This window comes from Gopherus evgoodei, chromosome 5, assembly GCF_007399415.2.
Source record: "Gopherus evgoodei ecotype Sinaloan lineage chromosome 5, rGopEvg1_v1.p, whole genome shotgun sequence".
Classification (NCBI taxonomy): domain Eukaryota; kingdom Metazoa; phylum Chordata; order Testudines; family Testudinidae; genus Gopherus; species Gopherus evgoodei.
The window spans coordinates 13,218,145-13,234,111 of NC_044326.1; the positions used below are offsets into that span (position 1 = coordinate 13,218,145).

At 43.3% G+C, this 15,967-nt stretch overlaps 1 long non-coding RNA gene and 1 gene segment (V, D, J or C); one reads left to right on the forward strand and one right to left on the reverse strand.

Annotated features, from left to right (window-relative positions):
* LOC115652939 overlaps nucleotides 1-13,651 on the reverse strand; it is a 147,815-nt gene extending 134,164 nt beyond the window's left edge. Inside the window, exons 1-2 of one of the 2 annotated variants that reach the window (XR_004000780.1) lie at nucleotides 13,549-13,651; nucleotides 9,097-9,231 (exon numbers count right to left, since the gene is read on the reverse strand). This is a non-coding gene — a long non-coding RNA (uncharacterized LOC115652939). Of the gene's footprint in view, nucleotides 1-9,096; nucleotides 9,232-9,612; nucleotides 9,693-13,548 lie in introns of those variants that run through there. The other variant, XR_004000781.1, reaches the window with a different exon arrangement.
* LOC115652928 overlaps nucleotides 1-15,967 on the forward strand; it is a 547,780-nt gene that overhangs the window by 393,350 nt on the left and 138,463 nt on the right.

Genomic DNA, 15,967 nt, shown 5'->3' on the forward strand with positions numbered 1-15,967 from the left:
GGGTAAAAGGGCTTCACTGGTGACCCAGTGACACCAGCATTGAACAATGTGTGTGTCCTGGAAGGAGAAGATTGTGACACACATACTGAGTAGTACCTCACCCCACAAGCAGTCCCACTGATATCAACAGAAGAGATAGCAAAGTCAGATACTACTCAAAACAGGCTTCTCTGGTTCTGGCTCAAAGTTACCAATGATACACACACACACACACACTGGGTATTAAAGCATATCTTGATAACAAGGCCATAGCCAACTCCTTGTGTGCAATACTCAGTTCCATCAACAGGAGTGGCACTCTTAGGCTGAGGGCTATCCAAGGCCCTTTCTTTGCACTGAGCACAAGGAATGGATCTTTACACAGAGCGGCTGCTTTGCATGCTTCCACCCACACAACGGTTCCCTGCAATGCAGGGTGCATATAAAAGCGTTATTTGCTAAATTTGCTACCTTAGATTCTCACAGTCTGTCAGACTAGAGGGATCAAAATGATTTTACAGACTCATCTCATCTGTCTCTTAGTGCTCTGGATTCAGGGTAAGACAATCAAGAGAGATATTTAATGTTGCACACACGCAGCTATATTTCAAGTGGACACACGCAATGTAACTAGGTGCCTAAAATGAAAATTAGACATTACATATTCACACAATGTTTTTTATAATAGTATTTCATTTGACTTCTCTTATAATGTTTTTTCTCTCATCCAGATGCCAGTGGGCAGATTGTGATGACTCAGACTCCAGAATCCCTGGCAGTGTCTCCAGGAGACAGAGTCACCATCAACTGCAAAGCCAGTTCCAGTGCCAGTAGCTGGATGTCCTGGTACCAACAGAAATCAGGACAAGCTCCTAAGCTCCTTATCTATAAAGCCTCTACTCGTCCCTCTGGGGTCCCAGACCGGTTCAGTGGCAGTGGGTCTGGCACTGACTTCACTTTTACAATCAGCCGGATAGAAGCTGATGATGTTGGAGATTATTATTGTCTACAAACTAATAGCTGGCCTCTCACAGTGATACAGAGCAATCCAAAACCTCCTTTCTGTTTCTCTTTGTAATAGCTGATGCCTGTAGAAAGTCAAAGTATCTCTCCAACTGCTGCTGTCCCAAAGTGATGGAGTGTCCATGAATTTCAGACACCTCCCCCTATTGTCTATTTCTTCCTTCCATTTCTACAGCTCCCTCACTGCAGTAGTGCAGAGACAGGATGGCTCTTAATATACCCCGTGGCTTCCTTTTAACTATTAAGGAATATTAGCTCTAAACTACATGCGATAAATCAGTCACTGATAGATGGATCACTACCCGCTGATCCGGTGGGTAGTGCAGACGTACCCATAGGCTGGATCCCAATTCCTATCAACATTACAAAACAAGATCAATATCAACTGACAAATGGCAACCACTGTATAAAGCATCTGGAAATCACTTATGTAAGCGGAGTGAGCAGAGGGACTGCCTCCCTCCCCATACAAGCCCCAAAGCAGGTGGCCCCCCTTCCACAACATGGTGCATGCATGTCCTTAAGGCTGTCCACAGATGGGACAGAGAGAAGGATTGTCTACACTACATTTCCTGAATCACTTCTCTATGAAACAAAAACCTACAGATCATGGTTCATATTTCAGACAAAATGAAATAGGAAGGAAAGTGCTGACCCCAGTTCAGTTTTTAGCTTGTAACCATTGCACTTTATCTGCTAGTCACTTAGCTCAGGCCACAGCACAGGGCCATTATCAAGCAGCGTGCTGCTGTTCTCTGCAGGGGTTTAACTGTGCAGGTAGTTGCTCCATGAAGACTACTGTAGCCTCCAATGCCCTGATGCATCCTCACCACCAGGGACCAAAGGGCTGGAGACTGTGGCTAGCAGCAAAACATCACAGCTCACCTGCCCTTCCCGAGGCCCTTCCCCAGACATCCCACACACACTAGCATACCTAGAGTCCCTGCAGAAGTGGTAGCATTTTATTGTATTGCTTAATAGAAACACAGAACAAACAATGACAGTATTTGCTAAGGTCAGAGCACTGTACAGACAAATCCTCCTAATCACTCTATTTTATAGAAGGAGTCATTGAGGCAGAAGCATGTAGTGCCTTGACAAAGGCCACACAGTGAGTGGCAGTGGCAGAATTAGAACTCTGATCTCTGGCTTTCTAAGCTTGTACTTTTGCTTTCATGTCACACTGCCTAACAATAACAGACAAAACTGCAGGTTAGAGGAAGGGTGTGATTTATAATCCTCCTCACAAATAGTCAAAAACATTTATCAGCCCGGGAGCCAAAACTCATCAATTGCTGCCTTAATAAGAATGAAAAACCCCTTAATGTTCATTTTACTTTAATGCCATAAAAATCACTCTCTCCAGCAGAGTGGTATTTTGAGGGGTGTTATGAATGCTTACTCAGGGCCACATGCTGCAGTCATTCTGTGAGCAACAACATTACCAGTGAAGTCAATGGGAATTTTTGCTCAGATACGGACCAATGAGAGGCAGTTCTAGAGGAATGAGCCTAGAAGAGTCCAATATCAAAAGCTTATGCAGTCTATTTCTCCCACTAACTCACTAGCAGCCTTGGATGCAACATTTCTCTCTGCCTCTGTTTCCCCATCTTCTAAAATAAAGATCTCCTCTATTTATAACGTATGCTTCTCGGGACAGGGATGCCAAAACTTAATTACTAATCAGTTGTTGGATAGAATTGTTTAGCACTAAACTCCTTTTCCACAAACATGCATCTGAACTTACCTGAGGAGAAAATAGATCATTATGTCAAAATATTTTTTTAATAATATTACTGATTTAATCAAATAGGTTAAATACCAGACTGAAGAGAAGGAGAGACTTGGAGATGGATGGGAATTTTCTGACAAAAGGGTTTTTATTGGAAAACATCAACTCATCAGAACTGAAACTTTTCACAGGGATGGCGTAGAGGAGGATGAGCAGGGATGGCACTGACTGGGCTAATCAGGAATTGCCTCTGCAAACTGAGGACTCTTCCTGCTAGAAGACCCTCACTCCCCAGTACTGTTTCTCTGTCAAAGGTGATTCACACCATTTTGTATCACCAGCTGGGAGGAGATCTCCAGTGTAGCCGTGATATTAACCAGCATCCCAGAAATCACAGTATGCTGAGAACTTTTATTCCCTTTAATCCCAGAAAAATTTCATTTTAACACAGACACACTTGTACCCAGGAGTGACTGGTTGAACTTGCCTATGTCACCCATTGCCCTTTCACTTCCCTTTTTGTACATGGTCATGGACCAGGTGTGAATTTTCATCTCTGAACCCAATTTGCATATTTCACACCCTTCCCCTCTGGTGCTGAACTGTTATAAATGCTCCGTGTCACTCATTATGGTTTGTTGATCAGCACTGAGCCACTCAGACGTATCAAGATGATCTCCCAGGCTCAGCTCCTCTGGCTGCTAGTGCTCTGGATCCAGGGTAAGAATCAAACCCAGAAGGAATTTGATGAATTAAAAGTAAAATGATCCTTTGAAAAGCTTAAAAGAACTAGAAATGTTGTACATTGACCCATGAACTACATTCTACAATCAAAATCCATTTAGTTAGTTAGTTCCTTCTGGCAGCGACTGTCACTTATTGTTTGTACAGGGTCTGGCACAACAGGATCAAAACCGTTAGAGAGGTTAAAGGACTACCAAAATATTAACATTAACAATAGACAGGTGCCAGTAATGACTCTGATTTATGAAAATCTTTATCTTTTTTTAGCTGGAATTAAGACAAAAGAGGATTGAGAAAATTATAAGCAGTAATCAAGAGGGTTAGAATGAAATAGTGTCTAGAGCTCAATGTTAGCATCACGCCCAGCTGACTATGGAGAGTCATTGTGTAAAGACACACATGGGAATATTTTAAAGACACAATGTTGTTGAGTTTGATTGACTAGATCTGTATTTGTATTAACTTCTAGTCTCTTTGTGAATTCAGGCTCCAGTGGGCAGATTGTGCTGACTCAGACTCCGGAATCCCTGGCAGTGTTGCCAGGAGACAGAGTCACTATCAACTGCAAAGCCAGTTCCAGCATCACCAGTGGTAGCACTCACTACTTAGCCTGGTACCAACAGAAATCAGGACAAGCTCCGAAGCTACTTATCTACTATGCTTCCACACGTGCCACTGGGATCCCAGACCGGTTCACAGGCAGTGGATCTGGAACCGATTTCACTCTCACAATCAGCAACGTTCAAGCTGAAGATGCTGGAGATTATTATTGTCAGCAATACTATGGCTCACCTCTCACAGTGATACAGACCAATACAAAAACCTCCCTGTTTCGTTCCATTCTGTGTAACAGCTGCTTCCTTCAGACGGCTGCCTTCTCAGTGCAAATGCTACACATTATTTGGGGACAAACTTTCAGCCCCAGAAACACATATACCTGCTGTCTCCACCCTGTAATACATATAAATTAGAAGACAGTCTGCTGCTAGAGAATCTTCCCTCCACACAAAAGAGTTTTTAAACTTCTCCACAACTACAGTGTTTTTTTTATTACTATTATTTCTGGCCTTAAATTATTTTACTTGCCTCCTAATTACTGTCCTCTGGTGTCTGTGCCTTGTCGTCTGGGGACAGCTTGTGTGCTCCAACGATCCCCAGAGTCTGTGTCCGTAGGGCTTTCTGCTCCTGGTAGGTTCAACCATGCCGGATTAGTCTGTGGGGCAGGATCCAGACAAAACAAACAGACACCCTGATCCTCCAGCTTGCAGTTTAGGCACAGGGCTATAACCCTATCCCATAATAAACAAAATATTTAATGGAAACAGTGACAGAGAAATCAACCATTACTGTGTGGGATGGGCTTCAGGAGTCAATGACGTGTATGACGGCCAGTGGTGAAAGCCAAAAGGAAGCAGATGGACACGATGAGGAAGAGTAACAATAGCCTCAGGAGAAATTTTGCTGTATCTTGGATGGGATAATGGACAGCACCAACAGGGTGTTGCAGTTCTTTTGAAGACGGGAGTGCAGCATTTCCTGCTTGAGTGGAAGTCCATCAGCATCAGACTTAGGAGAGCCAGACTGAAAGGGAAAGTTGATAATATCACCCTGATTCAGTGTCATGCTCCGACAAATGACAGTGATGAAGAAATAAAGGACAAATTCTACCTTACATTTCAGGTTAGAGAGTTAGAGAGAGTACCATGCCACAACCTATCATCATCGGAAACCTGAATGCCAAGGTCAGTAAGGACAACACAAACAACGACGGAGCAATGGGAAGACATGGGTGAGGCACTATGAATGAAAACGGAAAGAGGCTTGTTGATTTCTGTAATACGAATGACCTAATCATTGGCAGAACCCTATTTCAACACTGTATAATTCACAAGCTGACATGGTGTTCTCCAAATGGCAGAGATAAGAACCAGATTGACCGTATCATGATCAATGGCAAATGGTGACGTTCACTGACAGATGTGAAAGGGAAAAGGGGTGCAGATGTTGCCAGGAACCACCATCTTGTGACAGCCTCCATCAAGCTCAAACTGAGAAGTGTGGGTTCACCAAACAAGGGACATAGACGTTATGACATTGACAAGCTAAAGTTCCTGAAATACAGAAAGCCTTTGTTCTGCAGGTAAAGAACAGGTTTCAGGCACTTGCAGACCTTGATGAAGAGGAAGGGAATGCAGATGAGGAGATCAACAAGAAGTGGGACAAAGTAACAGCAATTTATCTAGGCTACAGGCAGAAGAGAAAGAAGAAAGGAGGGAATTACACCCAGCACATGGAACACCATAGAAACCAGATGAGCCCTGAAGAGAAAGGTTTTAGACATAAAATCCTAGAAGCTAACGGATAAATACCTCGAGCAATATAGCAAGGCACCCCGGGAGATCAAATGCTTTGTGAGAGCTGACAAATGGCATTATATTGATAACACTGCTCTACAGCCAAAATGCTTCTGAAATAAATGTAGTCCAACTTTACTAATTCTGGGTCACTGAGAACGAAAATGATGTTTAAAATTGTTGATTGGCTCCAGTTTTCAAGATATGCTATTGGGTCAGTATATACGACCCTTGACTTGGGAATGGCGGAGGATAAGTGAGTTATAAAGGGAAGGGATCTCAATTTAAACCAGAAATGACTAAAATACATCTTTGACTGGATCTATGAATAAATCTATGACTGGGTTTGGACAGTACTTGCTTTTTAGGCAAAACAATGAAGGATGCAATCTGAAGCTGGTATTGCGTCATACATGATATGAATTGCATCATGTTCTTCCTAGAAGTCATGGATGATGCAGTCATAACGAAGCTTACATCACTCTGCTGAACAAATTGCCCTATATCATGTCTAGAAATTATACAGTGTGGCGCTCTCTTATTTGTCAGTGTTTGATTTTGCAAAGGGACACATTTCTGTTTAGCCAAAGTGAGCAGAGATGCCTCGTACTTGTGTGAACAGTGCAGATAACTTCCGCTATGTTTGTGGTGAAGTGACTTTTGCATTACAAAAGCACAGTATAACCACTATGGTTAAGAAAGCCTATCACCTTTATTTTGGCTGCAAAATTGGGGATCAGGACAAGAGGTAGGCCCCACACATATGCTGCAACACTTGTGCAACAAATCTTCGCCAGTGGTTGAACAGGAAAAGGAAATCTATGCCTTTTGCAGTGCAAATGATTTGGAGAGAGCCGATAGATCATACCAGCAATTGTTACTTCTGCATAGTGCCTCCAGTTGGGAAAGGTGTGTCAAAGAAGAAAAAGTGGACTGTGCATTAGCCAAACATTCCATCAGCCATACACCCAGTACCCCACGGAGAAGGACTGCCGGTTCCTGATGCACCACAATCATTCTCACTTGATCAGATGAGGAAGAGGAAGAGGATGAAACTTCTGGTCCTGAACCATCAATGTCACAGGACCCACATTTTCTCCCATCCTCCTCCTCTGAACCACACCTCATAACACAAGGTGAACTGAATGACCTTGTCAGGGATTTGGAACTACCCAAGAGTAAGGCAGAGCTGTTGGGCTCCAGACTACAGCACTGGAATCTCCTGGCAGGCTAGCAGGGCAAATGGAGCCCATCAATGCTTGCAGACTATTGCTGGGCAGTGACAAGAGATGCTCCATTTAATGAATACAAGAGACAAGCCAAGAAGCGCCGAGTAGATACTGAATAGGGCTAAACTATGTACATCATAGTTTTTTGCCTTTTGTTTCATAATACATTTTATTTATATAACCCTTTTGCTGATTTTTAAAGTGTTACATAAACAGGACAGGTGAAATATTATCATGTAAAGCAACCATAAACACATGAAAAGACCTAGGTTTACAATTTATGATTAAAACTCTACTATCTACACAATATACATAGCCATAAAATGTAAAAACTTAAATATCTTAGAAACAGTAGCCAATCAGTTGTTTTAATTGTCATATTTGAATTCAGCACATCAAAATACATAATAAATATCACATTTTCTCTCTGAAGCAGACGACTTCTCAAAAATTGTAGACTAGTGTAATCTGGCAACACAAGAAGAAGACGCAGCCGCTCACGGTGAACATTCACATACTTGGGCATCATCATTAGCCAGCATGGTGGAACAAGCCAGGACACCCAGAACAAAATCAATAAAGCCAGGAACACCTTCAGGAGCTTAAATACAATCTGAAAATCATCAACATACCAAACCAAAAAGAACTCAAGATTTATCAGAGCTGCGTACTTTCAACACTACTTTATAGCGCAGAACGCAGGGGAATGAGAAAGTAGGACATGTCCAAACTGTCTTCATTTTATACAAGCTGCCTCAGAAAAGAGAACAATCTCAAACCAAGATCTATTGACACAGTGTAGACAAGAAGATCTGAGCACCATCATTGCCAGGAGGTGTTGGAGATGGATTGGCCATATGCGTTGGATGGAAACTGATTCCATCACCAGAGTGGCAATAAGATGGAAATCGGAAAACAAGTGAAATCAAGAGCACCACCAAAAAAACCATGCAAAAAGCTGGGGAAGCCAAGCTGAAAAACCTGGGGCACAGCTGGAGAACCATTGAAACACTTGCCAGAAACAGACAGGAGTGCAGGAGAGTCATCACTGCCCTAAACACCAGAGGTGTAATGGGAAGATGATGATGATGAATTACTGCCCTAAAAAGACTGCAAGCATTTCAGGTCAGCCCAGTGCTTTACAGATAGTTCTGCCAGGGTACGGAGTAGAATTGATGCCCTGAGCTCTACAGTTTCCGGATGTTGAACAGGAACAACTCACCGCATCATCTAATGACCCACTCTGGTAGATGCCTGGTATGACAGGAGGTGGAACCCAGCAAGCTTCCCTTTAAGAGGAAACATAATAGAAATGCAGGGCCTTGGAGAGGGGAAGGACACTTGTACCTGAGAAGGGCGGTGGGGAGTTCCTGGAGAAACAACGTAACCAACATTATAAGTGAACCACTGAGAAGAGAGACACAGGGGCAGCTCAGAAATGTGGAGAATGGATCCAGGCCCCTTTCTATTGGGTCTGCCAGTGAACTCCAGTGGGAACCTCCTAAATCCTTCACATAGCAGCTAAGAACAAATATTTTCAGCTCAAAAGGGCAGAGAAGTAACAGGAAATAATGTTGTAAGCAACTAGGCACAAGGATTTAGACTGAAAGATCTTTCTTAAGTGTAATGTTGTTGTCAACAAGGCTATGACACCCCTTGCAAAATGATGCAACCAATACATAACCCTCCCTCAGCTGTTCAGTTCAGTGTATCGTTTCTACTACTTCCCACTGAGATCAGTGGGAACAGATTTAGTTCTCCCAACAAAATAGGGTCCCGATTAAAATATGGACATCTGGGAACTATCTTCACTACCATCAGAATGGCCTCCAGGAACACACATTGGCAGGGCTGCCCCTAGGGCCATCGCACTGAACTTGTCTGTTTCCTCCTTAGTCCTTTTTACTTCCCTTTCTCTGCACGATTTTAGGTCAGATGGGAATTTTCATCTTTGAACTCAATTTGCATATTTCACACACAACTAACACTGCCCTGCAGCTCTGAGCAGTTATAAATGATCCGTGTCACTCGTTACCATTTGTTGATCAGCATCGGGCCACTCAGACAAATCAAGATGATCTCACAGGCTCAGCTCATCTGGTTGTTAGTGCTCTGGATCCAGGGTAAGAATCAAATCAAGTGGGTGCTGGATGACTTAAGCTACAGTGATCTATGGAAAAATTGAAGAGATGTAGATATATTGATATATAAACATTCCTCAGCTAGTGACAGTAACTTCTGAAATGCTTGTCTCCTAAGTGCAACTAAGGAAAAAAACAGGTTTCAGAAAAACAAGAAATTAGAAGCAACTAGGAATGAAAGAACCAGCTCAAACAATATTAGCATAATTTTCAGAAAATTTGCTATTATAAGTATGTAAAGAGGCACACGTGAATATTTAAAGATAAAATATTGTGTATTTTAAAACATTAAAAATATATATATAATGTAAACGTACACACACACACACACACACACACACACACACACACACATATACTAGAGAGAGTGACGTTATATATAAAGGCTGTACATGCAGATGCTAACTGACATTGTGTGTGTTAATTCAGACTCCAGAGGGGACATTGTGATGACTCAGACTACAGAATCCCTGGCAGTGTCCCCTGGAGACACAGTCACCATCAAATGCAAAGCCAATTCGAGCGTCACCGGTGGTAGCTCTCACTACTTAGCCTGGCACCAACAGAAATCAGGATCAGCTCCAAAGCTCCTTATCTATCATGCTTCCAGCCATGCCTCTGGGATCCCAGACCGGTTCAGCTGCAGTGGATATGGCACCGATTACACACTCACAATTAACAGAGTTGAAGCTGAAGATGCTGGAGATTATTATTGTCTGCAGCATCACAGCTACCCTATCACACAGCGATACAGACCAGTAAAAAAAACCTTCCCATGCTGTCTATTTCAGTGCAACAGCTGCTTCCTATACATAGTGTATCTGCTATGCTAGATTTCAGACAGCATTTTGATCAGTCTTTCAACACCAGACAACACTCCTCTACTCCAACAGCTGATCTTTCTATAATACTGTTGTCTCTTTCCTAACACCAGTACTGACACTTTGCTGAGCAGTAGCTGATGTCCTGCACTCACAGCTCAGCTTCTTAATACAGGAGAAATCAGTGGTGAGGAGTCTGAGGTTACAAAGCATAACTTGTTTTATTTACAGCAACACCTGTCCTGAAACAGGGGTGATCACAAACTGCATGCAAGCAAACCCTCTTTCAGGAATCTTATCCCAGCACCAAAGCTCATATCCCAAGAAGCAGATCGGTCTCAACAATTTAATCAGAAAACAAGCCAGCGATCACTCTCCTGCTATTCATACAGCTCCCTTTTCTCAAACCCTGGCATTGCCAAAATTAACACCCATACAGCATGTCTTCCTAAAACACTTACTTGCACGCTGAAAAACTTGGAAGACTGCGTAACAGCGCCATCTGGTGTCACATATATAAAAAGTATACTGTCCTGCAAAAAAGGTTGCCGCTAGACACATTTCTTACAATAAAGAAATCTTTTTGCTACAGCAGCAGCTGAATCAGAGGCATTTTTTCCTGCACAAATCATTTTACCTCACAATTCACCAAAATAATTTGTACTTGCTGCCCTCTCTGAGTGTTTCAGGATTAAAACAGACACAGCCCTTCCTAGCGCTTTATTGGCTGTGCTGCTTTTTGGAAAGGTTGAACCAAATTCCTAAACTCCAGAGCCAGCAGAGCCTAGAAAGGTTGAAGGGGCATCAAGTACATCTTCCCGAATGAACAACTCATGTTACTCTCTAGCGACCCACTCTGGTGGACACATGAAATAACACAGTGAGGAGCTATTAGCTGTGTCCAGTCTTTCTCTGGCAGAGGGAAGGTTGCAGAAACCAGGGGCCTTTGAGGGAATAATTGGGCAGTTGTCAGGTTCACAAGTGGGCTCAGATGGGAAAAAGCACGACATGTATTTCCTCCTTTGTCCGAGGGCATTGGACATTGTTTAGGAATGGGGGCAGAGATTGGGATTTGAGGATTTATTTGGTTTTACCCAAACTCATAGTGACCATTGCAGGTGCTGGTTGCTTGACTGGGGTTTTCTTCCATTGAGCTCCACCCAACTGCACTGTAGAGATGACTCAGGTGCTGAGATCTTACAGAACAAAGATACGGGCTGAGTGGTGACAAAATGATCGAGCTTGAGACAGCAATGCATTCTGCAGGGCTGGAATTTCTCTGGGTTTGCACAGGATCATTCCCCTGCAATATTAATCACAGCAGGAGACTAGGTCACAGCAACACAAAGTGGCCACAACCTCCTCTATCACAGGTCATCCAAAGGGAAGCAATGTGAAATGGAAAGTACTGGGCAGGGAGGGGCAGGTCAGAGTAGTAAAGACTGGCCCCTTGTCAGCTTCCACCAACAGAATGTTTATGTTCTTATACAGTGGACAAAACAGTTGGAAACAGAGACACATTAAGGAGTCCATCACTGCACCTACTTCCTTGTCCACTTGATCGTAGGTCCTAGACTAAGGTAAATAGATTACGCTCTAGCTCATCCAGAGTTACCGCCATTATGCACTGGCTTGGTCTGGTTTACTCGCCATGTTGAGGCTGCGTGGCAGCATTGCAGATAGTCATAGCTCATGTGATGAAAGGGAGCCCTGTTCAACATCTAGAGGGCAGTTCACAGAGGGTGGCCTCCCGTGATATAGAGGATCTCCTCTGGTTAGGGAACCTGAGTTCCAGGGATGCCAAAGGCTGGAAAGGCTGAAGAGGCAGCAACGGAACAACTCAAGGTGCTCCATAGCCACATGGTGGGGTGACAGAGGTGGACACATGGAATGATATTGACAGGCCACGTGAGGAGCTGCATGCTGCTCTCCTTTCCTAGGGAAGAAGAAACAAGAACATGGGGCCTGTGAGAGAGAGTGGAAAGGCAGGGACTGAATTAAACAAAGGAGCCCCTTTGAGGAGGGGGCTCTTTAATAACTGAAGCTGGTCTGTATTTATTATACTCCAGGTGGAGGGATACTGAGTCAGGACAATGTTCCCTTTCATTTTTTTCATCCATGTGCAGAACAAATTTTGTTATGTGCACCAAACTTTCACGGTAATGTGTGGGTGTGCACCACCAGTAGAAACAAAAAACCCAGATAAAATGTATATTTTGTAATAGTTACCATAGGGATGATTACACCAGCCAGGACATGTTAGGCATTTTACAACTCACTACTCAAATAATTAAATTTGTGTAAGAGAAATAAAGATTATTAAATGCATAGACCAGTCAAAAAGCTTAAACAACAGCACTGTGAGAGAATAAAATTACAGAGAATATATGTGCATTGCAGGAAGTATCATAGCAGCAGCAACAGCAACAACAATACTATGTGTTGAGAGGTGAGTGTAAAGAGTGTGTGCGTGAGAGAGATTGTAACACATATACACAGTGTCAGAGAGAGAGAGAGAGAGACACACAAAGTGTGTGAGACAGAGACACGTTTTGCCCCGTTATGAACATTCACAGCCTGGCAGGACTCCCCAGTGGACTGCAGCTGCCCTGGGCCATCTTTCAGGTAATCAATATTGCTAACTCTCAAACTATGGTGCTTTTCCTTAAAGCCCCAGTGTGTATCCACGGGCACAGGAGGGTGATATTAAGGAAGAAGTGTGTAGATACAGCATCCCCTTCAGTTCTGGGAGAAGTGGAGCGGCTTCCTCCCATTCTGAGTTGTAGTCTATATAAAACTTCAGGTATCCTTTTGCCCAAAATGTGGAGTCCTGGCTGACAGCTCTGCCATGGAGCTGCGCGCTGAGAGAGAAGTCAGGCCATTGACCCAGTCCCGGGCAACGTGGATCCAGGGTGGCAGAACATATCTCCCAGCCTGCACTCCTCACTGAAAGGGGCCCTTTTCTTATTCTACAGAGGACCTAGCCCTCTCTCTCCACCAGCAGCAGCTCTAGTGTCATTCTAGTCTTTACACATCAATTTACAGTGTTATTCATAACGGAAAAAGATAGAAACTCAGGAACTGTTTGAATTAAAGCGCAGAATTTCAGATGATGGCAAAATGCAGCCCAAATGGTGGAGTGTCACAAAAATCCTGAACGCTACTGTTTCTTTTCAGTCCTGTGATTTGCTGCTATACGTTGCCCTTTTAAGTAGATTGGCACCCAGAGCAGACACAGCAGCAGCCACCAGCAAGCTTCCTCTGTCCCACTCCAGAGCCCTGTTGCATCCCCCCCCCCCAACAGAGAAGGGGCACAGGAGTGGGGAAGGAGGGCACCGTGACATCAACACCCCCATTCCTGCCTGCTCTGCATAGCGAGCAGGAGGCTCCCGGGAGCAGCTCCAAGGCAGAGGGCAAAAGCAGCACGGCAGTGGGTGGAGGGACACCTGAAGTGCATGGCACTTGATAGCCTGCTGGGCAACCGCGCGGCCACACAGCTTAGAGGGAATTTAGGTCAGAACTCACCTACAGAGCCACATCTGAAGAAACCATGATGGCCTCCCATGAGTCCACACTCCAATGGGGAAATTGTGATGACTCAGACTACAGAATCCCTGTCAGTGTTTTCAGGATACACAGTCATTATCATCTGCAAGGACAGTTCAAAGCTTAAAAGTGTTCATGCATGTCCCCACTTTTGTGCTCTAAAGTTCAAAGTGGGGAAAGAAACCTTGACAGCTGGTAATTACAGATTGTGATGATACAGTCTCCAGAATTCCTGTCATTGTCTCCAGGGGACAACGTCACTATTACTGCAAAGCCCTGAGCAGGGCTAATGCAAGACCAAGAAAAATCCAGACAAAATCCTAAGCTTCTCATTTCTCATGCCTGTTCTCTTGCTACAGGGATTCCACCAATTTCAGTGGCAGGAACAAGGAGTATGATTTCACCCTCACAGTCAGCTGAAGATGATGGAAATCAGCAGCAGCAAGGCTATGACACCCTAGCATAATGATAAACAAAACACAAACACCTCTCTATGCTGCTACATGCAGCGCATCATTTCCAACCTACTTCCCACTGAGATCAGAGGGAAAAGGCTTGATTTTACCTGTAGAATCAATGAGAGCAGGACTGGGGCCAACCTTTTATCCCCTCAAAATATGACCAGTGCTCAAGTGTCCAAAGGGATTTAATTACCTAGGATTATTCACAAAGGCAGTAACAAGCTAGTTTTGATCTAGAGGGAGACAAACTGTAGACAAAAGGAAACTTTTCAACTCAATTACAGTTCATGACCTGATCTTCAAGCAATCTGATGATCTCCTTCAAACTCTGCTAAAACATTCCCCTTTCCCTTCAATGTAACTGGCCAATTTTCAAAGCAAACACATTTTCCCAGGAAAAAATACATATAGAGACTAAAATAGGCTTTACCTTAGAATTGGTTACAACTTTAACCATGGAGAGGACAATAATAAACAACATTTTAGGCCATCTCCTCTATCGGAGCATCACAGATAGATCACAGACACCATTTAGGGAATGTGTCCCTTATCTACTATGTCATCACTGAAAGGTATTTTTGGAACGGTTTTGAGTATTTGGTGTGTTTGTGCACAAAATACAGTATTTTCTTGCGGGGAGCTCTATCCCACCACACACTGCACAGGAAATGGACATTTACTGAATGGCTGCTTTTATACCTAAACTTTTTTAAACAACAGGCTGAACTTCCATGCAATTCACTCTAGATGGCCACATTCAGCTAACTTTCCAGGGGGAGCGGCTAGGCATATTACAATTTGGAAAATGAGGAGAAATATTTCAAGGGCTGAAATATGGACGCAAGAGTCTAATGTTAAATCTCCAGGAAAGAAAATCCTGTCTATTTAAGGAATGTTACATAGAACATGGGAAGTCACAAACTATTTAATGAGATCTCGAAAGTGATGACTAATAAAGTCAGTAGGGGGTAGTAAAGGACAGGTGTAGGCGGGATTAGCCCTCTGCATAGATCAACTGATACAGGGAGATAATGCCATTGCTATCACTTTTATGAGGATATTCCTAGTATAAGAATGATTGTTAGCTTATTACAATTTAAAAGAGCTACCAAGCAATACTGATGATCTGAGAACATGTATTCCCATTCCACCCTGACACAGGCTATTTCAACACGAAACGAGGTGCAGGGACTGTAACCTAATATAGGGTAGCTCAGCACCCAACAAAATAGGATCAAGACAGGGACCTCGGGGCACCATCATCACTATTAACAGAACTGCCATTTTAATGAAACTCGAGGATGTGTTCCTAGGGCCAGACAGGTCGAATTTGCCGATTTCATGCACTGTCTCTCATTTCCCTTTTTCTGCATATGGTTAGGTCAGCAGGATTTTTTTGTCTCTGAACTAAATTTGCATATTTCACACCCAGGAGACGCTGCCCTGCAGCTCTGGGCCAGTATAAATGTTCCATGTCACAGATTACACTTTGCTGATCTGCATCAGGCCAGTCAGACGTAGCAAGATGGTCTCTCAGGTTCACTTTATCTGGCTGTTAGTGCTCTGGATCCAGGGTAAGAATCAAATGAAGGGGGCATGGGATGATTTAAGCTACAGTGATAGAAAAACTTTACAGATCCAAGAATGTTCTGTATGAACCCATAAACGTGACTTAGTGATAGAAACTTCTGAGAAGGGTCTCTCCTTTTCATTGGAATTGCGAGGGAAATACAAGCAATTGAAGACAGCTTGGAATGAAACAGCCGCCTCAAACTTAATGTTAGTTCATCCTCTGACAATGATGTTATCATAAGTATGTAAAGAGGCACACAAGAAAGTTTACAAAATCAAAGTATTGTTTATTCTGATTAACTATACTCTTGACATATTTTACATGAGAGAAAGGCACTATACATGTACATACTAATTTATATTCT